The sequence below is a fragment of the Pipistrellus hanaki genome, assembly GCF_964339955.1.
Source record: "Pipistrellus hanaki genome assembly, chromosome: 12".
Taxonomy (NCBI): domain Eukaryota; kingdom Metazoa; phylum Chordata; class Mammalia; order Chiroptera; family Vespertilionidae; genus Pipistrellus; species Pipistrellus hanaki.
The window spans coordinates 51,128,342-51,151,682 of NC_140514.1; the positions used below are offsets into that span (position 1 = coordinate 51,128,342).

The 23,341-nt window shown below is 49.5% G+C and overlaps 1 protein-coding gene and 1 long non-coding RNA gene across 6 annotated transcripts in view; one reads left to right on the top strand and one right to left on the bottom strand.

Annotated features, from left to right (window-relative positions):
• Window positions 1–23,341, top strand: part of LOC311630845 (uncharacterized protein) — a 124,481-nt gene that overhangs the window by 14,435 nt on the left and 86,705 nt on the right. The window lies entirely within an intron of this gene.
• On the bottom strand, window positions 2,186–15,743 carry LOC311630846. The gene is made up of 3 exons (XR_014796474.1): window positions 14,549–15,743; window positions 13,139–13,373; window positions 2,186–2,239 (listed from the first exon to the last, which is right to left on the bottom strand). It is a non-coding gene; the product is annotated as an uncharacterized lncRNA (long non-coding RNA).

Sequence of the window (23,341 nt, forward strand, 5' to 3'; positions counted from 1 at the left end):
CCCTTGGCCAGAATCAAACCTGGGACCCTTCAATCCTCAGGCCAACGCTCTATCCACTGAGCCACGCCGGCTAGGGCCGCTTGCTCCTCGTGACCAGGAGGCTGGAGCAGCTCCGCAACACCCACTGCAGGTGGGTGCCGGGCGGCAGCTCCTGTCGCTGCAGCGCTGAGCCCCGAAGGAGCCGAGAACACTGAACTTTTACAGAGAATAGTCGGCTAGTATTTTCCTGACCCCAGGCGCTTGGATTGCTTAGGAAGTATGCTTTCACTGCTAGATTACAAAAGTGTTCTCACATGTCTTCCCTCCTAGTATCTTCGAATTTTATTTTTGAGGTTCAGAATACCAACTCTAATACCAATACAGGAATTTATTTTTGTTTATGATTCAAGATGGAGGTGTCTATTTTTTCTCTAGGTGGGCAGCAGTTTTTCCTGCACCGTTTATTGAGTGGCTCACCTTTCCCTGCTTTATGCTGGGCTTGGAAAGGGTGAAATAGGGAATTTTGGTCGGAAAGAGCACCTCGACCCACGTCTGTCTGCAGGTGCCCCGTGGCTTTGTGGCTGAGGGCTGGACGGGAGCTCAGAGCCGTTAGAGGAGTTGGAGACAGGAAGGGTCAGGGAGACAGTGGACTCAGTGGGGAGACCCAGAGCTGGGAGAGAAGGTGTCCGTGTGGTGCTCAGAGGAGCTCAAACAGGGACCCCAGCTGGCACCCAGCTAACGGGAGGCCCACGTGGAGCTGGGGGTGGGGGGCCCGGTCAGCCAGCCGGTGGGGAAGATGCGTGGGCACGGGGAAAGTCAGACTCAAATGGATATCTGCCTGTGAGAAACTCCGACCTGAGGTATGAAAAGTAGACATGTGACCAGGTAGAAAAATAACCTGACTTTTCTGGGGCCCAAACAAAGAAATCATTGACAATCATTTCAAGAGAAGGAGCAGACACGGCCTACAGGAGGGGCCCGACGCCACCCAGGCGTGGAGGTGGAGTCAAAGCAGGTGGTTACGGGGCCATGGAGCCAGCTCAGGACTCGGGACGTGAAACTTTGGGGAGAGCCCCTTCAGGGCCCGCCTAAGAGCCCCTTGCAAAGAAGGCCTTCTGGGGAGCCAGGGCTCCTGTCCTGCCGCCAGGAAGACTTCACTGTGAGGCCCAGCACTTACCTCCTGGGCCTGCGGCAGCTGTCTACCTGCCAGCCCCGCTGTGCAGCCTGGGCCAGTGCTCAGGGCCAGTGCTCAGAAGGGCCGCACATGCTCATGCTCGAAGGCTCTGCTGTCACCACGTCGACCTGCCTAATAGCTTCTGAACAGCCACGAGTGCTCACTTTTGCGGGGCCCGCAGGTCCTGTGGCCAGGCCTGGTTCTTAGGAGCAGCTCCAGCCCGGTTCCTGGGAGCCCAGGCGTCACTTGCAGACCCTGGGCACCAGGGTTCTGGGGGCCCAGCGGGATGGTGGCACCAGCAGATGAAATATGTTGCCTTTGTGCCTTGGACCGCTTCATGACGACGAAATGTGGCTTAAAAGCGCTTGGAGAAATGAAGAGCAGGGAGAGGATTTGTGGTGAAACTCAGCCCCAGGAGACCTCCAGCCACATGGCTCCCTGTACTTGGCTGTGTGCTCTGTACTAGGAGTACCCGCAGAGACAAGAGGCCGCCAGCAGGGGGCGTGGGCGAGCCACTGAGCCATAGTCAGACATGCACTTGTCCTCCTCAGTCCCCAGAGTTGAGTCAGGCTTCTGAGGACTAGAGGCCTCTTTGCCACAGTCTAAGTGCACTGCGGGGGGCTCAGGGGGGTCTTGGGTGACCTCTCGAGTTTATTCCCCTTCCCTGGGTGCCTAAGGATGGGGGAATGGTGAGTTCCAGATTCTTCTCTCACACCCTGCCCGGTTTCGGTCCTCCCTGCTCAGGCGGTATCGCGTGGCCTCAGGGTCCAGGGCCTGGAGAGTGCCAGTCAGGGCGTCTCCTTCACCACCTGCCAGGAGGCTCAGGCGCCCTCAGAGGGGGAAACGCTGTCCAGTTACCAGGAAACCATTGGGGCCGTGATGCCAGCCCAGGTTCCCACCCAAGGGCTCTCTGGTGAGCTCTCCTTCTGGGTTTCCCGGAGCAGGTTCCAGCCGAGGGCAGCCCACTGAGGTCAGCTGCTCTGCAAACATCCCAATGGCACAGGCAGCCAGTCTGTGCCAAAGCAGATGGTGGTGGAATCTTCTCACTTGTTCCTTTTCTTAGAGAATTTCAGAGAACCAGCGTTCCTAGGAATGCAATTTGGGAAAAATGAATATATGGAAGATTAGGAGGAATATGTTAAAAATGGCTGAAAGATAAGTGACATTTGGATTGTGATTTAAAAGTGAGAAAAGAACCTCACATAGGAGGAGAGAAACAGGGGACAGAGGGAGAGCAGGGGACACGTGGGCTGGCGGCGAGGCTGCTGGGGGTGCGGTCGGCTAGGGCCTGGATGGCCAAACCACAGTGTTGGGCCCTTCACCTGCAGGAAGAGTGTATGTGTGTGTGTGTATCCATATGTATCCATGTGTGTCTGTGGATGTGTGTGGGTGTGGGTGTGTCTGTGGATATGTGTATGTGTGTCTGCCTGTTGCTTAGAGGTTTGAGCAGAGGATAGGATGGTGAATCGTAGCTTTAGAAGACAGCTTTGTGGGGAGAATTGAACACATACTGGAATCTCGTACCCACTTGGGAGGCACCCTCAGCATGGCAGAAGCATGTCACCAGGAAGCAATGGGCCGGGCCAAGGTGGGTAGCACACAGACACACAAGAGCCCTGGCAGGACAGAAGTGGCGGCGTGGGGACTGGCTGAGTCGTGAGGCTGCAGGCCGCCATGTCACCACTGATGTTCTGAGAACTCAGAACAGATGGCAGCACCTGGGCTGGCCGTACAGATGGTCGGAGAATGACCGTGACCGTGTGAGGGGTGGGCGCGGAGTGGAGGTAGTTCTCTCAGCCAAGCAGCAAGAATATCACAGAGGGGCTCCCCCTTTGCCTTCAAGTGTGAATTGGCTGAACAGCCACCAAGGCCAAACGGGGACACCTGCGGGCCAGGAGTGCGCTGCGGCAGTGTGCCCTGCCCTCCGCCTCGGCCAGCGGTCCGTGTGGAGTCGGCGCCGCGTCAAGGAGAAGCAGGCCCAGAGTTAGCCTTCCTGCTGTGCCTGGCAGCTCACCGCTGCTGGCCGAGAGCTGCAATCCCAGGTACTATCATTTAATACGCAATAGTAAGGCTTGTTCCCATAGGAGTGGGCTCTTTCAAACAAGGGAATTTCTTGCCATTCGGAACCAGCAAAACCCACTACTCACTTGCCCTGAAATCTCAAAACCTCGCACATTGAAGTCATTGGTAAGGACCAAGATGGTAATTCCAATAGACCCTGTGGTTTGGAAGTCACAGAGTTTGGGGCTTAATGTTCACATATGAGGTGGAGAGCATTTGAGGAACAAGGTTTCTCAGACTAAGGGTTTATGTTTGGATCTAATGCAGCAGTTCCATACCGTTGCCCAAAGAGACTCAGCCAGCCTCTGTCCTCTGTGCATTTCCTTCTGTGGCCGTATCCCACACACACCTGTATGTATGTTCACATTCCCAGGAGAACATGCCCTCATGTGCCTTCAGATGCAGACATTTGGACACCCAAGATCTTAATCCCTCTTCATCCAGGCATATAACCAGGATTGTCTGATAGCCAGCCTATATAATAAAGAGGTAATATGTAAATTAACCCTCATGCCCTCACCAGATGGCTGCCTGTGACCAGGCTGGCAGGGGGGCATGAGGGGTGACCAGGCCAGAAGGGGGGGGAAGTTGGGGGTGACCAGGCCAGCAGGGGGTTCAGTAGGAGGCAACCAGGCCAGCAGGGGTAGGGAAAAGCAAGGGTAAGCAGGCAGGCAGGTGAGCAATTAGGAGCCAGTGGTCCAGGATTGTGAAAGGAATGTCCAACTGCCAGTTTAGGGATGGGGCCTAAACCGGAAGTGGGATATTCACCCAGGGGTACCTGATTGGAAAGTGTGCAGGCTGGGCTGAGGGGACCCCCCACCATGCACGAATTTCATGCACTGGGCCTCTAGTCCTATATAGTAAAAGGCTAATCTGTAAATTGGGCAAATGGTGGAATGACTGATTACCATGATGCTCACTGACCACCAGGGGGCAGACACTCAATGCAGGACCTGCCCCCTGGTACTCAGTGTGCTCCCACAAGGGAGTGCCACTCAGCGATAAGCCGGGCTCATGGGTGGTGGTGATTCAGTGGCAGTGGTGAGAGCCTCTCCCGCCTCCACAGCAGCACTAAGAACCCCCTGGGGAATGTCTGCAGGAAGCAGGCCTAAGCCAGCAGGTGGACATCCCCTGAGAGATCCTGGACTGTGAGAGGGTGCAGGCTGGGCTGAAGGACCTCCCCCCAGTGCACGAATGTCTCTAGTCTTATTATAAAGAACACCAGCCTTGGCCGGTGTTGCTAACTGGTTAGAGTGCCTGCCCCCACAAAGAAGGGTCTCAGGTTTGATTCCTGGTCAAGGGCACACACCTGGGTTGCAAGTTCAATCCCCGGCCCTGATCAGGGTGCACGTGTGAGGCAGCCATTTGATTGGTCTCTCTCACAAATATCATCAGGTGAGAATTAACATACAAAAAAAAAAAAAAAAAAAAGGACCATAATATAGTACAAAAAAAATTCTGCTTTGCAATGAGGAAGTTGTGAGATCTGAATGAAGTGAAAAACCACAGATATTTCAATAAGCCCTGGAGTACAGATGAGGATGCAGCCACGGATCAGAAAGGAATCCTGGGAAACAGCTGGCCACCTGGAAGGGTGATGAGGACAGGAAGGTGGAGGAGAGTGGCGAGGCGGGGCGGGTCCCTGTGAGCCAGGGCTCACCAGGAGAAGGACTGACCCTGATGGTGCTTGTAAAGGGGACTGCATCTGGAGAGGGGGGTGGGTTTGGGGTGCGGTGGTGCTGACACAGGCTCTCCAGCCACAGGGTCAGCAGGTGCAAAGGCGTGGGGGTGGGCGAGCCCCGCCGTGTGCATGAGCGCAGAGGTGGAGATGCCGAACTCAGCAGGAAGTGAGTGTGTTCTGCTCAGGTCCGTGTGACGTCATACGTCCCTCACAGCAACGCTGTTCGGGACAGGCACTCCTGCCAGGTGGGTTTGCTCAAAGCACAGCTGGAATTCCTCTGGGGGGACTGCACTTGGAGCCGGTACAGGAATCAGGGCGAGAAGAAGCCTCACTGTCCCTGAGGTGACCCTGCCCGACCTCCACCTGGCTCTCTCACCTGCGATTTATCTTTCTATTAAACATCCATAAAACACGCTGTGGGCTGAAAAACATCCAAAAGAGGAGCTAGAACACTAAACCTCAAGCAGCAAAAAGAGCAATTCCAACCCACAGACTTTTTTGAATTGTCCCCGGAGCCCTTATTAGCAACGTCCACGTGCAAACTTGTGAGCGTCCAGGACAGGCAGGTTGGTGAGTAGTGGGCTCTGCTGGCTCCAGATATCAAAAAAGCAAAACAAACAAGTGAACAAATAAAACCTCATTTTAAAGAGCCAGGTCTGTTTGGAATATTCTTTTTTTTTTTTTTTAACATATTTTATTGAATTTTCACAGAGAGACTGGGAGAGGAATAGAGAGCTAGAAACATCGATGAGAGAAAATCATCAGCCAGCTGCCTCCTGCACACCCCCTACCGGGGATGTGCCTGCAAGCAATGTACATGCCCTTGACTGGTATCGAACCCGGGACCTTTCAGTCCGCAGGCTTACCCTCTATCCTCTGAGCCAAACAGGTTTCGGCTGTTTGGAATATTCTTTACTGATTACATATTACAGCAAAACCAGGGCTTCAGCCTTCCTACCTGGCCCTTCCTTTCTGTGATGCTGGGGATTTTCCCATCACCATAGACTTGTCACAAGGTCCACGTGGTGTTAATGGCTTCTCTGCACAGCTGTCCTGGGCCAACTGGTGTGTGTGTGTGTGTGTGTGTGTGTGTGTGTGTGTGTGTTTCTGAGCTGTCACGAAGTCTTGGCTCTAACATTTTCATGGGTTTTTTTGGAATCCCACTGGAAGGACATTACCAAGTTTTGTGAAATCAAAGCTCTCATGCTGACTGAGACACTGTGGGTGGAGAGTCCTTCGAATGCCAACAGGCTGGGGCTACTCCAGTCGTGTCTGATGATCCAGGAGATAGAAAGCCTCTACCCTTGCAGCTCAACATAACCAAGCAGGAGAAACAAGGTGTTTCTGAAATGTGCATTAGTCTGAGGACTGCCATAACAAATGCCGTGGACTGGGGGGCTTAACCAACAGAAATGTATTTGCTCACAATTCTGGAGGCTGGAGGTGCAAGATCAGGGTGTTGGTAGGCTGCTTTCTCTGGCAGCCTCTCTCCCAGCGTGTAGACAACTGCCTTCTCCCTGTGTCCCACATGGTCTCTCTTCTGTGCACATTTCTGGGTCCTGATCTCTTCTTGTAAGGACACCAGGCATTGTAGATTAGGGCCCACCCAAATGTCCTCATTTGACCTTAACTACCTCTTGAAAGACCCCATTTCCTAATACAGTCCCATTCTGTTGTCCCGGGGTTAGGACTTCAACATGAAACTTTTATGGGAACGCGATTTAGTCCACAACAATTTGTTTTTAAGCAAGCACCTGCAAAACTCACTTCCATGTGTTCATCTCAGCTGTGGATGAATTATGTAGCAAGTGGCTACAGGAAATGTTTGCTAACATCATGCTCATTAAAAAGAGGAAATGTGTTCAGCCTTGCATTCTTCATTCTGAGCTTTAAATCTGGGAGCTACAAATGCAGAATTACCACAGTGTCAAATTCTGGTTTCAAACAGAACACTTTCATGGCTACAGATTTGGACCCATGGCCAAGGACCAGTAGATGAGATGATTCTTGTGCTCTTGGGAGCTTAGGGCTCCTAGTTTATTCCTGTAATAAGGGCCCATGTTCTCTGCCAAATGGCCTGACCTATTTGGTTGTTCTGACAGAAGCATTTGGCCCCCCTTCCACAGGTCTTTCCCAGGCACACTGTATATGATGAAATTTAATTGTACTTGCTCATCTTCCAAAGGGTTGGCTATCTTTGATGGTCCTTTTGGACTGCATGCTTCCAGGTTTTATGGTTTTTGCTTATTTCACTTAGCAATTTTTAACTTCAGTTTCTCCAACATGTGGTATTCATGTAAGAATTGATTGAGGTGAAGACTCTGAATAAGCACCTTAGGTCTCTCCCAGACTTTCCTTCCATCTTGTGTTCAGCCTCAACACAAGGTGGAGGTAAATGGTGACAGCTGTTTCACAGGCAGCTGCCAATGTTAAGTGTAAAACTCCTCACACAGACATTGATACTAAGTAGGTGCACAGAACAGGTCAGCTCCATCATTATTTTACTCTTTGTACCAGCTGTGGCATCTCATAAAGCTATTGTTTCTTTCCCAGACTCACCTCCCTTGAAGAAGAGGGACTCTATCACAGACTGAGTTAAGGCGTAAGATGCAGCTCTTCCCTGAGCCTCAAGTCTGCTGGCCTACCCTCTAGAGTTTGGATTTGCTGAGCCTCCACAATTGCATAAATTTATTCCTCAAGATAAATCTTTCTCTTTCTTCCTCTCATTGGGTTAGAGAAGTCCTGGTGAGCACCTGGTACAACCCCTCTGTACCTCTAGACTCTGCTCCGAGATGTCTTCTCCGGGGGCCAGACACCAAGCCTCCTCCTAATGGCTGGACAATTCTGGTTTTCCTTGGAACAGTCTACTTACTGTAAATCTGCTAAGTTCTGGCCCATGTTCTGATCCTTGGTACAGAACAGTTCAAGCTGGCAGTTCGCATGTCCCTCCAAGATGGCCCAGGCCCAAAGTACCTGACAAACACTTCCCTTCACCCCCCCTGGAAAATTCCCAGAGGCTTCCATCCTTCTAAAACTGCATCTTAGAAAAAAAAGAAATAAGATGCTTCAGGGAGATCTGACCAGCTCAGAGCAGAAAGGCCCCACAACCCACCCTACAGGACCTAGTGGGCACCTTGGAGCCCTTGCTGAGCCGGTGGACATGTTACATTTATTAGTGAAATTGTGTAAGATTAATTTCCCCTCTTTAATTTCTGCTACAAAGACTAGTTTTCTATACTCTAAACTTATGGAGCTCGGGCTTTTTGCACCCAAAAGTACAAAAACTAATCCTACCCTTCTTCAGCTCTGTTTTGGAGTTTTTAAGCCATTATCTGAACCTATCAAAGTTTTCCAATATTATTTGCGAGTCAATGAATGCACTGTCCTTCAGAGGATGTGTCATCAGTAGGTTTGACAGACACTGACTATAGTGTTGCCACATCACTGAAAAAGGGTGGATGGGACAGGTCTAAGGAGGGAGGCCTGGAGCAGGAACTGAGATAGACAGCCCTCAAAGCAACATCATTAGAATTCTTGGGTCAGAAAACCAACTGCAAATTACTAAACCTGCTGCTGGCCCACCTTGACTTCTAAGATTTCCTTGCTGTGGCCTTGCCCAAGTCTAGATAGCTACTCCTCATGTATCCTGGACCTACCAGTCTCGAGCCTGCACCACAGAAAATGAGATCAGCTGGATGTGACCTGGTCCTAGCAACCCAGCTAGGGACTCACCACTTCCTTTCTTTTTTCTTTTCTTTCCTTTTAAAAAATATATGTTTTATTGATTTTTTACAGAGAGGAAGGGAGAGGGATAGAGAGCTAGAAACATCGATGAGAGAGAAACATCAATCAGCTGCCTCCTGCACACCTCCCAGTGGGGATGTGCCCACCATCCAGGTACATGCCCTTGACCGGAATCGAACCTGGGACCTCTCAGTCTGCCGACGCTCTATCCCCTGAGCCAAACCTGTTTTGGCACCACTTCCTTTCTAATGCCTTCTAAAAGCATTATTTCTAGTCATTTTAGAATCTTGTCAAGGGCAAGCATAGTGTCCACTGTTTATGAGCCACCTTCTTGCCCTCTGTGGCCATCAGAATCGCCCATGGTCTACGAACACATAAAAAGCCCAGTCTGGCCTTGGCCCATGTGGCTCAGTTAGTTGAGCATCATCCCATGCAATGAGAGGTCACAAGTTTGGTTCCCAGCTGGGGCACATGCCGGGATTTTGAGCTTGATCCCCAGTAGGGGGCATGCAGGAGGCAACCAAACAATGGCTCTCACTCATCAATGTTTCTCTCTCCCTCTCCCTGCCTCTCTCTCTGAAATCAATAAAAACATTAGAAGAAAACAAAGGCCCAGCCTGGTGGCTCTGATGGCTCATCTCGGTGCTGATGGGCTGCAGGTCACTGAGGCAGGAGGTGGGGCCTGGCTCTCATCATCCATCTCCAGCCTCACCCTGGGCCTCAGTTGCCTCACATGCTGTTCATTGTCCTTGTGATGGTTAATTTTAATGCATCAAGTTGACTAGGCAACAGTACCCACATACTGGCCTCACATTATTCTAGATATTTCATTTTTATATGAGACTAACATTTAAATCTGTAGGCATGGAGGAAAGCAGATTGCCCTTCATAATGGATAGGCCTCATCCAATCAGGGGAAGGCTGAACAACAACAACAACAACAATAAAAAGACTGCAGTCCCACAGAGAAGAGGAACTCTACAGCAGACTGAGTTAAGACTCAAAATGCAGCTCTTCCCTGGGCCTCAGGCCTGCCAGCCGGCCCTCTAGAGTTTGGACTTGCTGAGCCTTCACAATCTCCAAGATAAATCTGTCTGTCTCTCTCTCTCTCTCTCTCTCTCTCTCTCTCTCTCTCTCTTTCTCTCTCTCTCTCTCTCCATATGTACATCCTATTGGTTCTGTTTCTCTGCGGAACTCCAACCTCTACAGCCATCTGCTTGGTTGGTGTAGACATTCCTTGGACAGGAAAGATACTAGTAGATGAAACAGACATTGCCAAGTTCTGGTTCCGCTCACAATCCAAGCTCTTGTTTCGGTAGCCCAGTAAGATGGGCCTTCCTAAGAGTGCTCCACCGGGGCTCTGTCGAGTTCCAGTTACAAACAGAGCACTGAGCACCTACTAAGTGGGGCACCAGCACGCCCCCTTATTCACCGTCTCTCCACGCTTCATTCATGCCCTTCATTCATGCCCTCTCCAACATGTGGCTAAGAGAAACTGTAATATCCTCTCTTTTCCTGCACAGGGTCACATTCTCCTGTACAGGGAACTGAGCAGCCCTCTCCAGCCTCCTTTTCTGGGGTCTCAGACTACACTTTTTGGAGACTGCTTTCCTGGAGAGTGTTCTGCTTCTTTCATTTGAAAGCAGCGAGCAAGGGAATTACAAGCCCACGTCTGGGGTCAGAAAGCCCTTGGTCTTAATCTAAAATCTGCCACTTAGTTGCCGTTTGGTCTTGGGCAATTTTTAACCTTCCTGCCTCTCAATTTTCTATTGTGAAGGGGTTTTTGATGGTGCACACCTCCTATGTTGGTTGTGAAGATCCAATGAGAAGATGTACAACAGCTTTGGCTAGTGTGGCTCAGTTGGTTGGGTGTCATCCCATGCACCGAAAGGTTGCTGGTTCAATTCCTGGTCAGGGTTCATGCCCAGGTTGCAGGCTCAATCCCCAGTAGGTGGTATGTAGGAGGCCGTCGATCAATGTTTTTTTCTCTCCCCCTCTCCCTCCCCCTCTCTGTAAATCAATTTAAAACATTTTTCTAAAAGAAGATGTACAACAAACACAGCATTAACTGGGCTCAGGAAGTTAGCTCCGCCCCTCAGACATAGCTCTCCTCTGGCCTCTGGGCTGTCCTTTGCGCTTCTCCACTCTCACTCATCATTCCCTATGACTGTCTTTAGTGTTGCCCATAGAGTTTTCCTCCTCTCTGGCACACACATGGTAGATAGTCATTGCCCAGCCTTTTTGAAGTTTCACATAGCCATGAGACTTGCTTTGGCCAAGTGTGAGTGAGAAGTAGATCTTTGTTGCGATAAGTTGCTGAGTTATGGGAGGTGGTATTTGTTGCATAGCAAAGCCTCACCGGTCTTGACTGATACGTTCCTTCATCTAAAGATCTAAAATCATGTAGCCAATACCATCATTAGATTGGTAGTATGTATAGATGGCATTTATTTATATGAATATATTTGCATTATGTATATAAATATATAGATGTGCAGAAATACATCTTATTTGAGGGCAAATTTTTAAAAAATATATATTTTATTGATTTTTTACAGAGAGGAAGAGAGAGGGATAGAGAGTTAGAAACATTGATGAGAGAGAATCATCAATCAGCTGCCTCTTGCACACCCCCTACTGGGGATGTGCCCGAAACCAAGGTACATGCCCTTGACCGGAATCGAACCTGGGACCTTTCAGTCTACAGACCGATGCTCCATCCACTGAGCCAAACCAGTTTCAGCGAGGGCAAATGTTTTTAATGGTCCAGTCTAACTTTCTATTAAAAATAGGAATTCGGGGCAGGTGGTGAAGTTGCCTAATCTGCTCTTATGGGTGTAATTGGAAAATGGCCACAGAATGTGGGGCTGAGTGCCCAGTCCGAGGCTTGACCCTGAGCTGGATTCCAGACCCTTCTGCCCCGTGTGCACCGAGAAGGAAGAGAACATTGATTTCGGTCTCCTCTTGCGCAGCCGCGACTCTGTGTGCCTCCCCCAGCTCATGGCTCTTCTGCCCCATCCTGGTTCACCCTCCATGTCTCCCTTCCCCCTCGCCCAACTTGGGGGCCTGGGCCTCTCTCTTTTTTCTTAGGTGGCTGACAGTTGGGCCTTCTTTTGTTTGCTCCAACTGTTATTTCCTCCTCCCCTTTAAATGTACAGTATTTTCCGGCGTATAAGACGACCCCCTAATTTTACAGTTAAAACATAGGTTTAGGCCTATATTCGCTGTATAATACTACCCCCCACTTCCGAGGCAACACCAGTTCTTTTTTTAATAGACCACCTCTCTGACTCTGGCCAATCTGAGCAGGCTTTTTACTAGAACACAGTGTAGCTTCGGGTACAGAACATGTATAATTTGCATGCATAAAAAGCCTGCTCGGATTGGCTGAGTTAGAGAGGCGGTCCGAGCACCCTTGCAGTGATTGGTGCGGGATTGAGTTAGAAAATTCATTTAGCGGCATATCCAGACGTTTTTTCAGGATATACTCGGCGTATAAGACGACCCCCGATTTTCGGTTGACTTTTTTTGTTTCAAAAGTCGTCTTATACGCCAGAAAATACAGTACCACAGTCACCCCAGGCAGCTTCGGGATCCACCTTGGAAGGGACGAGGAGGACTTATACAACTCGATTTCATCAGCAGCAGACTGGCCACAGGAACCAGTCATTTCCTAACTGCACCTGAGCTGCCCCACATGACTGACTGATGGGCTACTGGGAGTCCCTGTATAGGCGTTTCCCACCTTGAGAGCAGGATGTTGGCCAGGCATGGGGTGGGAGGGGTTGTTTGGACCTTGGAGGCAGCTATAGAGGGCGGGTCCCAGGGATGGCTGCCTCACTCTCCATTGGGGGATTCTGAGACTGAATAACTGTTAGTCCATAACTTTGAGCATCAGTTTGCAACATTTTGTGCAAGTTTATGTGAAGATCATGGATGCTTACATGGGGACATAGGAGCCTTTGTCCCTTCCCTCAGCCAATGGCTATGGAGAGACAATCCCCATGCTCCTCAGAAGAGAGGGAAGGGAAGGGAGCGGACAGGAGTCCCCTGCAAAATGAGAAGAGACTCCTGTTCCCACGTTCCATCCAGGGCTTCTCTGCAGGGCTAGGACACTAGAGAGAGACCTGAACCAGATCCACTCCCCCAGACATCAGCTACTTCATGACGGAGCTGTGGGGGCACTAGGTTTTGGAGCATGGAAACCATGAGATCCCCAATCTCCCAAACCACAGCCAACCCGGTATGTCCCCACAGCCCCGGTGAGCTGACAACACAAGCCTGCCTGGGCATGGCAGGGAGAAGAATCTGTTCTGGGGGAAATGTTGTTTGGAAGCTGGGCAGAATTTGTATGTTTGGTAGTTTTGTTCCCCCACAGAGGTAAGAGTACACATGAGTCAACAACATATGTCTCAGTTCTGGCTTTTCAGAACCTCAGGTAAGTCACCTAACCTCTCCAGAGCCTTGGTTTGATTGCCTACAGTGGAGACAGGACTCACCTTCTGGTTCTGAACCCGACATTGGGCTGGCCCTCGACCAGGGCTGATATGGATCCGTGGACAGCCAGAGCACCTCCCCCTGGCCTCGCCATGCCATGACCTTTCACAGGGCCAGAAATGGTCTCCGAGTGTGTCAGGGTCCCTTCACGGAAGCTTTGCTTGTCACGCTTGACCATCTTGTAGTGAAGGCAGGAGGGCACCATTCTTGGTGGGTCAGGGTTGGGGTCGGGGTCAGCTGTAAGTAGATGACAAATCACACAGGGTTTCACCCCTGAGGGCTTTCTGAGGGTGTGTGCGCTTCTGTAGCTTCTGTTTTATAAAAGTTCTACAGCTCAGTTTAGCATTATTTTAAGAATCCTATATAATAAGAGGCTAATAAGCAAATTGATCGAACAGTGGAAGAACCAGTCATTATGACGTGCACACTGACCACCAGGGGGCAGACGCTCAATGCAGGAGCTGCCCCGTGGTGGACAGTGCGCTCCCACAGGGGGAGTGCCATTCAGCCAGAAGCCGGGCTCACAGCTGGCGAGTGCAGTGGTGGTGGTGGGAGCCGCTCCTGTCTCTGCAGCAGTGCTAAGGATGTCCAACTGATGGTTTAGACCTGCTCCCCACAAGGTCATCTCCTGAGGACTCTCAGATTGCAAGAGGGCACAGGCCATCTGAGGGACCCTTCCCCCACCCCTACCCCCACCCCCACCTGAGTGCACAAATTTCATGCACTGGGCCTCTAGTTTCTTATAAATGAATTGGATTTTGTTTGCACTCAGGACAATTTAGTCAACAGCCACTGCGTGGCAGCTGCAAACACACCTTGAAAATGAAACCTTGTATCAGTGGGACCAAGAAGGAAGGTCTTTGAGGGAAAGAGAAATGAGGATTCTGCACACAGGGTGCCTCCTGTGTCTCTGTGGATGAAACCCTTGGCATCTTCTAGGAAAACCTTCAAAATCATTCACCAAGATCATGTGAACCTCACAAATGAAATAGGTGATAATGCTCACAGCTTAAATTCTGTGGATCTAAAACTCACATTAAAATATCCCTGAACAATTTACTCAGCCCAAGAATAAAGGAGGCGTGCCTCTGTGGCCCCCTCTGACCCTCCAGCTTTGACTAACACTGCTTCTGATGGGGACTTTTTTGTCTGAGTGGATGTCACCTCGGATCACTCGAGCTAAATTGCAAATGAGTCACACATAATGCAGATAAAAATGACCGCACTTCCCGGTTTCTAGAATGTGACTGGAATGTGAACCAGACATTTGTTTTCTCAAACCCTAGGAGGCCCAAGGGCCCGAGGCTGTGTCCACCCTCTGTGGAGCCTGCCTCCCCGTGGACCTCCTGAAGGAGCCAGAAGCCCCCTTCTGTCTGCAACGCCCCCCTCCCCCACCTCATTTGTGTAATTACTGGCTCGCTGCTGCTTAAGGCCCCGTTTCTGTTAGAAGCTTGGTGTTAGCCTCGGGCTTTCCTCCTGACCCTGCTGTTAACTCATTTCTTGTTGTTCCCCATTGGCCTTCTGGGAGGGGAGTGTCCTTTCCAAGTTGCACCTGGGCATCTTAAAGGGAACGTGGTGCACACGCGTGGGGGGCCTCGTGCATGTTAATTTGGGGGTGAGGAGAGGCTGTGTGGCTCAGTGCGGGTGGTGTGGGCAAGGAAAACAATTTGCATGATGTGTTTGCTGCCTGTGAAACTGAAACCGGCCGTGTGGGTGGGGCTGGTTTCCTAACGTCAGCGCTGTCGCCCACAGACGCCCCCACGGACACGTGGTGCCCTCACCGCCCACGGGATGGGGGGACGGCCGGGCGCGGGGCCCGGGCCCACGTGTGAGCCAGAACCATCCCCTGGAGCTGAGGCCTGGGCTCCCTGGGCTCACCCTGGGATGAACAGGCCTCTTTTCCTGCTGCACCTTTGAGCCTGGCTCAGGGCATGTCACCTCGTGTGACAGGGCAAGGCAGAAAAGTGGGTAAATCATTTGGAAGGAGTTGCCTTTTTTTGTTTCCCTTGAGAGTCCGTTCTGAGTCAGCCCGAGTGCTCCAGAGCCTGACGCCTGAGGTCAGGGTGGCTCCCGCCCTTCTTCACTGGGAAGGCCAGGCCCCATCTGGGCTCAGCACCCCCTGCTGGCCTGAAGTCTCTAAGCAGCAAGGCGACTTCAGGGGGACAATACCCGAGTGTTTTTGAGGGAGGACTGCTGGTCTCTGCGCACCAGCTTTCCCACTGTGAGAGAGATGGGCCAAGCAGAGCAGTAAACACAGACCCGCCCGCACGCAGCCTTATTTTTTCTTTCCCTGTCTTCAGCCAGCAGTTGGTCTCCTGGCAGATGGAGGGAATGATCTGGGAGCAGCATCCCTCCCCTGGTGGCCACGGATCCATGATGCCCTGGGGGACCCGAGACGTTCTCGAGGGCTCTGCACCCCACCTGCACACCAGCCATTGCAGATGGCTCAGTAAATACCCACTCTGGCATCTTGGATTCCATCATGAACCTCGTATTCTTTTACACGTAGTTTAAAAATGACCAGATAACAAAAATATAATGACTATCATTGTACGTGTGTGTGTGTTGGGGGGGAGGTGGTGGTTGTGGTGTCTCAGGCTCAGAAGATGAGCGTCGCAGCCCTGAGCCTAAGACCAGCCTTGGCACTGGCAGCAGAGCCAGGAGGAGGGTGCGGGAGGAAAGGGGGCTGCCGGGATTGCCAGCTGTAAGCTCTGGTCGCTGTTTCATTTGGCCCCACAATGAACATCATGGCACCACTTTTCATTCTACCGTAATGAGTATTGCATTCACCATCCACTTCTCACTGAGAAGTATTTATGTTATGGAACATTGAAAAGAAGAAAATGGATACATGCGTGATTTCTGCTAAGCATTTCTGGGCTGTTTATACTGAAAAGCCATGGATGAGGCCAAAGAGAGGAGCAGGGGGGACTCTCTTTCGTTAAATTAAAATGTTTGACTGTATTACTTTTCTTGTTGCATCTTGGAAGAAGGAGGAAAAGCCGGTTTTAAAGTTAGAATTGGGTTATGACAAGTTTGTTTTCACAAGCATCCCCTGGATGATTGTTAGGACCAGGCACCATGACACCCTACAGAGCAGGGTCCTTGTTCTTGGAGGGGCACAGTTTGGAAGGGCAGACACTTGTGGAAGAAGTGATGTCAACACTCCTGCTTCCCGAGGGCCCGATGTGTGTCAGGCTCTGGCCTAGTGCATCGTGTGGGTGATCTGATCTCCTTTCGTCCTATCATGATCCCTATTTTATGATGAAGAAAACGAGGCACAGAGAGGTTAAGTAACTTGTCCAAAATCACACAGCAGGAAGGTGGCAGTGCCCAGATTTGAAACCAAACCATTGGATTCTGGAGCGGATATGTCACTGAGCCACGCTAGGAACAGAGCATTGGGGAATACAGAAAAGAACTTGGAGGGCTCTGGCTGTGGATGTCTGGGGAAAGGGTGTCAATGAGGAACTTATGTTTAGCTCAGCTAGGAAGGGCTGGGTACCTACCAGTGGTGGATAAATACATACGGTGGCTTCTTCTTCTAATGACAGTGGAGGAGGAGTATAGAACAGAGCCCTTGGTTCACACCCAAAGATACACAATGCTTTAACGGACCCTGGTTATTGTTCATCTTCTAGATCTCATGCCAGTGTTCTGTGGTTAAGGTTGGTGAGGATGGCATTCCTGCCCCACATGTGGCTAGGGCAGTGGTCGGCAAACTGCTGCTCTTTTGCCCTTGAGTGTGACCCTTCCACAAAATACTATGTGCGGGCACGCACATACAGTGCGATTAAAACTTTGTGGCCCATGCGCAGAAGTCGGCTTTCAGCCTGGGCAAGTCTATTTTGAAGAAGTGGCGTTAGAACACTCAAGGGGTCAAAGAGCCGCATCTGTCTCACAATTTGTGATCGTGGTTTGCCGATCACTGGGCTGGGGCATAAAGCAAGTAAAAGGATACTCAAAGAACATTTCATCCAGATGTGCTCATGGGGATGCCACTGATTGGTAATAGAAAGCCTCCCAGCAGGTCAGGAAGAATACTTTCTGGCACTCTCTGACTTGAAAGATGAAGTAACCAGCTACAGAGAAGCCAGACGCCCCTCCCGCCCTTTGGTTGCTTATAGCTAGAAAACTGATATTGGCATCGTATTGGTGCTTATTGTGGGCTGAATTGTACCCCACCCCAAATTCATATGCTGAAGTCCTAACCCCAGTAAAGTAGTCCCCCTTGTCTATAGGGGATGTGTTACACACACCCCTTTCCCCCACAAAACCATGGATAGTGCCGAACCCTATACACACTATGTTTTCTCCTATACATCCCTACCTTTTCACTTCAGAGAAGCAATTTTGTGGCTTCTCTTTGGCGCATTCAAATTGCTAGCATCACCACTTTTGTTCTGGGAGGCCATTATGAAGGAGGATAGGGGACTTGAACACAAGCACTATGCTCCCATGATGACTCCTCAGTGACGAACAGGCAGGGAGCTCATACACTGAGTGCGGAGACGCTGTGCAAAGGGAGGCTTCAGGTTCCAGGTGGGATGGAGCGGGTCGTCAAGAGATTTCATCAGACCACTCAGAACAGTGCACAGTTTAAAACTCGTGAGTTGTTTATTTCTGGAACTTTCCATTTAATATTTTTGGACCTCAGTTGACCATGGGTAACTGAAACCACGGAAAGCAAAACCACGTACAGAAGGGGACGACTCTACCTTAGAATGTGACTGTCGTTGGAGAGAGGGTCTTTAAAGAAGTAATTAAGTTTCAATGAGATTATTCAGCTGGAGGCTCATCCATAAACTGGTGTCCTTCTGAGAAGAGATGGTGAGGACTCAGAGGCACCTGGAGGGAAGACCATGAGGGCACAGAGAGGGCATGGCCACCGACAGCCGAGAGAGGCCTGGGGAGAAACTAAGCTTGCCAATGCCTTGATCTCATACCTCTAGACTCCAGAATTGTGGGGAGATAAATGTTTGCTGTTTAAGCCCCCCAGTGTGTGGCACTTCATTATGGCAGCCTTTGTAAACAAATATAAATGCCCAATGCATTTTTTGTTGAATAAAACATGGATAGATGGATGCGAAGAAGAAAACATCGCATAGCTAGGGTGGGAGCAATCCATCAGGGTCTTTCTCAACCTGAGCAGGTAATTTAAATTCCATGTTGGATGCATGAGGCAGCACTGGAGGTCCCAGAGCAGGGTGTGTCCACAGCCTAAGCAGTGTTCTGGGACACTGATGATGTGGGCTCTGAAGCTCTGGGCCAGCGAGGGGACCCAGGGCGGCTTGACAAGGGCCAGGGGAGACACTGATGGTGCCAGCGAAATGCAGGAGCCTGTCCTCCCCTTTGTGTCAGTATTCTCTCCTGGAGGGGCAGACGAAGAGCTCTGATGGGCCAGGAAATTGGAATTCTACTTGGAAACAAGCCCACAAAGGCTCTGATCTGATCAGACAGAGATCAGTTCCCCTCACCTGTCCTACTTGGTCAGACTCCACTGCAAAGAATATTGAGCCCAAAAGCAAAAAAAAGTTCTGGTTTAAAAGAATTGGTATTTTATAAAATGGCTGGAAGAGAAAGAATGTTGAAAATAGAAGTCTACTGATGATATCATGTCACTCCTTTGTCTATTCTGTTTCAAAAAAAATAATGTAATCTGGCTTTCTACTATTTTCTGTATGTTTTTACTTCCACTTTAAGGTCCTTTATTACTGACCTACAATTGTAAAGGTGTCTCTGAGGAGTGATCTGGAAGCCTGGTGTCATCCCTGGGAGTAGGGTTCCTCTTCCTTCTGTGGCTCAGAGGTGCTAAGAGAGCTGCTCTCCATTGGATTTTATTGGATCTTCTGGTTCACATTTCTGTGTCTTTAGTTAAGTGGAATGACTATTGAATAAACACCAGTATTATATTATATTATATTAGAGGCCTGGTGCACGGAATTCATGCACAGAAGGGGGGAGGGTATCTCTCAGCCCCCCTGCACCCTCTCCAATCTGGGACCCATCGATGGATGTCCAACTAGCCATTTAGACCTGATCCAGGACGGATTGGGCCTAAACAGGCAGTCAAACATCTCTCTCACAATCCAGGACTGCTGGCTCCCACCTGCTCATCTGCCTGCTTTCCTGATTGCCCTAATCACTTCTGCCTGCCAGCCTAATCACCCCCTAACCCATTTGTGTCAAACACAAGGCCCACGGGCCAAATCCAGCCTGCCAGGCCTTGCAATGTGGCCCGCACCGCGCTGTCATCACTGCACTCCGCTGTCAGTTTATGACATTGTCAGTTTATGACTGTTCAGTAAACCATTCGGCCCGCAATTTAGGCTGGATTTTAGATTTTGGCCCCTTCTCTGATTGAGTTCGACACCCCTACCCTAACCACTCCCCTGCCAGCCTGATTGATGCCTAACTGTTCCCCTACCAGCCTGATTGCCCCTAACTGCCCTCCCCTGCAGACCTTATTCCCCCTAACTGCCTCCCCTCAGGCCTGGTCCCCACCAACTGCCCTCCCCTGCTGGCCATCTTGTGGTAGCCATCTTGTATCCACATGGGGGCAGCCATCTTTGACCACATGGGGACAGCCATCTTGTGTGTTGGAGTAATGGTCAATTTGAATATTACTCTTTTATTAGATAGGATAGAGGCCTGGTGCTCAGGTGGAGTCTGGCTGGTTTGTCCTGAAGGGTGTCCAGGGCCAGTAGGGATTCCCTTGGGGCATAGGGTGGCTTGGGCGAGGGGCCTGTGGTGGTTTGCAGGCCAGCCACAACCTCTGGAGACCCAAGAGGAGTCCCTGATATCTGGGATTTATTTATCTTCTATAATTGAAACTTTGTAGTCTTGAGGGGAGGCCAGGGCCAGCCAGAGCAGGCAGGAAGCTTGGCTTCCTCCATTGCTGGGGAAACCCAAGCCTCCTGCTCCCTCTGTGACCGCAACCATCTTGGTTAGGTTAATTTGCATACTCACTCTTGATTGGCTGGCAGGCTGGCTTGTGGTTATAGCAGAGGTTCAGTCAATGTGCATGTTTCTCTTTTATTAGTGTAGATTATTAGTATATATATTATATATATACTAATATATATGTATTAGTATATTATATATATATATATATATATATATATATATATATATATATATATATATATATATTTTCTGTGAACCCTCTCCTGTAGTGGCATTCCTGATTTAATTAAGGGTATTTTGGTTAAAAGTGACAGGAAATCCAACTCAAAGTGGTTCAAGCAAAATCCATAGCTTACCATCTCATATTGGTAACCAATCTCAGAATGGGGTTGGCATAAATACTGCTCAAATGGAGTCAAGACATCTGTCCTTTTCTGCTCCTCATGGCTCAGTTTCTCATGTGCTAACTTCCTTCTCAAACAGACTCAGTCTCATGGCCTCATGGTGGCTGGCTGCTATTAGTCCTTTTAGGTCCAGATCCAGCCAAAGAGACCTCTGTTCCAGCACTGCCTGCAAAAGTGCTGAGAGGCACTCTGATTGGACCACTTGAAGTCAGGAGTTTCTCCCTGAGCCAATCAGAGTAGGAAGTGAATGTAATGTGCTAATTGATTTACCTGCCTGACCCTCTCCTGGGGGTAGAGTTATGAAGGTTAAGTATCAGGCACAGGGAAGCAAACCACAGATGACCACTAGATTTTACTCAGTGACACGGGTGATTCGCTAATTTAAGCTTATTTATGTGCAAAGGTGCCATTTATCTTGACTTCCAAAATGGCCACTGATATATCATTTGTCTGTTTAGTGGCTATTTCTTTGTAGACTGGCTGGAAGCTCACTTACAAATTGAACATCATGTCCATTATCCCCAAACCCAGTGTGAAGTTGGTGGCCGAACAGTCCCTATTCCAAGGTTGTCTGTGCTTGTCCTTTCTCCACCATCCTCCCTGCAACCTCAGCTCCTGGTGCCAGTCCTCCAGCTTCTTCCATACTGGCCCGAAAAGCTGTCTTTATGTTTGTAGAGGACTTTCTTATGTCACACATCCACATTTTCTGTCGGTAAAGCAGGCAAGAGTTTTTGTCTTTCTGCCTCTTCCTGTGTGTCACTTAACTAGAGCCAATGACTTACTTCCAAAACATCATCCGATGCTGATGAAATGTTGTGTCTACTCTTGTGCCCAAGAAGTAACTCCTCCCTCAGCAAAAAGTGCCACCAGTCAAGAATGCCAGAGGCATGTTCTCTCCAGTTGAGTCTCCTTTCTCAGATCTGACCACTAAGAGGGTCCATCAAGGCCACTTGGCGAAACAAGAGCACGTTTCTTTGTCTTCCAGGGTCGAGGCCTATCCAGTGAGTCCCAGTGATTATAGCCAGCAGGCAATAGTGGCTGCCATATGATCTGGTGAACTTCATCATTTACTGTGACTGTCCAGTCCACTTTCAGCCCCTCACTGCACATTCAGCCATCCCGATAAACTCTTATTTGTGCTAGAGCATTTGCAGTCTGCTTCTGATTAAAGTGGTCTTGATCAGTGCTAAGTTCCGCTTTGATGCATACGTCCCCTGTCTGCAGACAAGTTTCTTGACACCTCACACAATTGGAGGACTATTTTAGGTAGTTCTTTTCGTTGTCATAGGAACAAGGTCACTAGTACCAGGAATCTGGAGGTAAGGCCTTATCTGCGAATGTCATCAGAGAAGCAGACACAGAGGGAAAGTAATAATAAAATTCCTGATTACTGGAGTATAGAAGAAAACTCTTGGGCAGCTCTTCTGGTTGATGATCCCAAATTTGAAGTGTCCTTCTTGAGTACGGAAAACATGATATTAGATCTACTCGAAACAGACGAGACTCAGTGAAGTTTAAGATAGGAAAATATTTTGGAAGGGTTCACTGTGCCTTTAGTGAACACACATCCACAAAGATAGACTGAACACCCCAGGCTGTTCTCAAGAGAAAATATGGCATCAAGTTTTAAATTCTATGGCCATTTACCTGTTTCTTCAATCTCACTGACCTTGAGACCTGTCAAAATGTGGGCAGGAAAGCTGTCTGGAAAACAAGGGGCAAGACTGAGAAGGAAGACAGAGTTTACAGAAGTCACTGGTGACTCAGCAGTGACCTCGGCTAGATGACCTGAGCGGGCCCTGTTGTCATGAGGAGAAATACAGGGGTCTCAGCCCTTGTCCTCTTCTGAGTCTGGGAACCTCAATGGATGGCCTTCACGTTGATCACACACCCTCCCCCTTCTCTAACACCACCGAGCTCGGGCTCTGCAACACATGTTATGCGAGGCGTTTGTATTTTCATTGCATTCGTGGGCATGTCTAGCAAAATGCAAAATCCTACTGATAAAATGTGGATTTTTCCTGGGTAGAAATGACTACCATCGGACAGATGTGCAAAAAACTCTAAAAACTCTTAAGTCATAATCTTGATAAGATAACTCTACTTATTTCATCTTAACTTCTGTTCTCATTGACTTTTGAAGACCCGAAGGAGGTTCAGTTTTAAAAATGAAAACTAAGTAGCCTTTGACAAGATGTGTGTGAATGTATGAAAATTGTGTTCTAATGTGATGTGTGCTTTTGTTTTCTTTGCCCCCCGCCCCGTTTACGCAGACTTTTGTGCTGCTCTTAGATACAACGCCAATAAACAGGAAGTTGAAAAAAAACGTGGTGCAATTGTTCTGAATGTTGTTTTCCTTGTAAGGCGTTATGGGCCGCACTGCGCCGTCCTATTCAAAGCAGCCCCTGTAGGTGGTGGTGTTAATAAAGAAATGAGGAGGCCGAGCCGCTGTGCAGCCCGACCTCCCCAAGCTTCAGCCCGCAGCGCCCGGGGCTTCCCAGACATCCCAGCACTTCTCTTCATTTGTCCTGAGCCAAGTTGTAGAATTTTAAGGAGAAAAAAAGGTCATTCCTATGGAAGATGTGTTTTCCTCTTTGCTCCTCATGCTGAGTACATGATACGTGTGTGTGTGTGTGTGTGTGTGTGTGTAAGAACCAGGAGCAGACCATTGAATCAGAATGTGCAAACCTTTATTTATCTTCAGGGCAGTTAATTAGCTGCAACCCTGGTCTATTGCCATTTGAACAAGTTGTCAAGAAAATCTGGACCTTATTCTCTTTTTTGAAAAGAATGCCTTTCATAGTCACAGCAGCCGTTACTTCGTTTCATGATCCATGACAAGATAACGGGCCAGAGGAGATGCTCCTAAAAGCCCCCACCTCCCCAGGCTAGTCC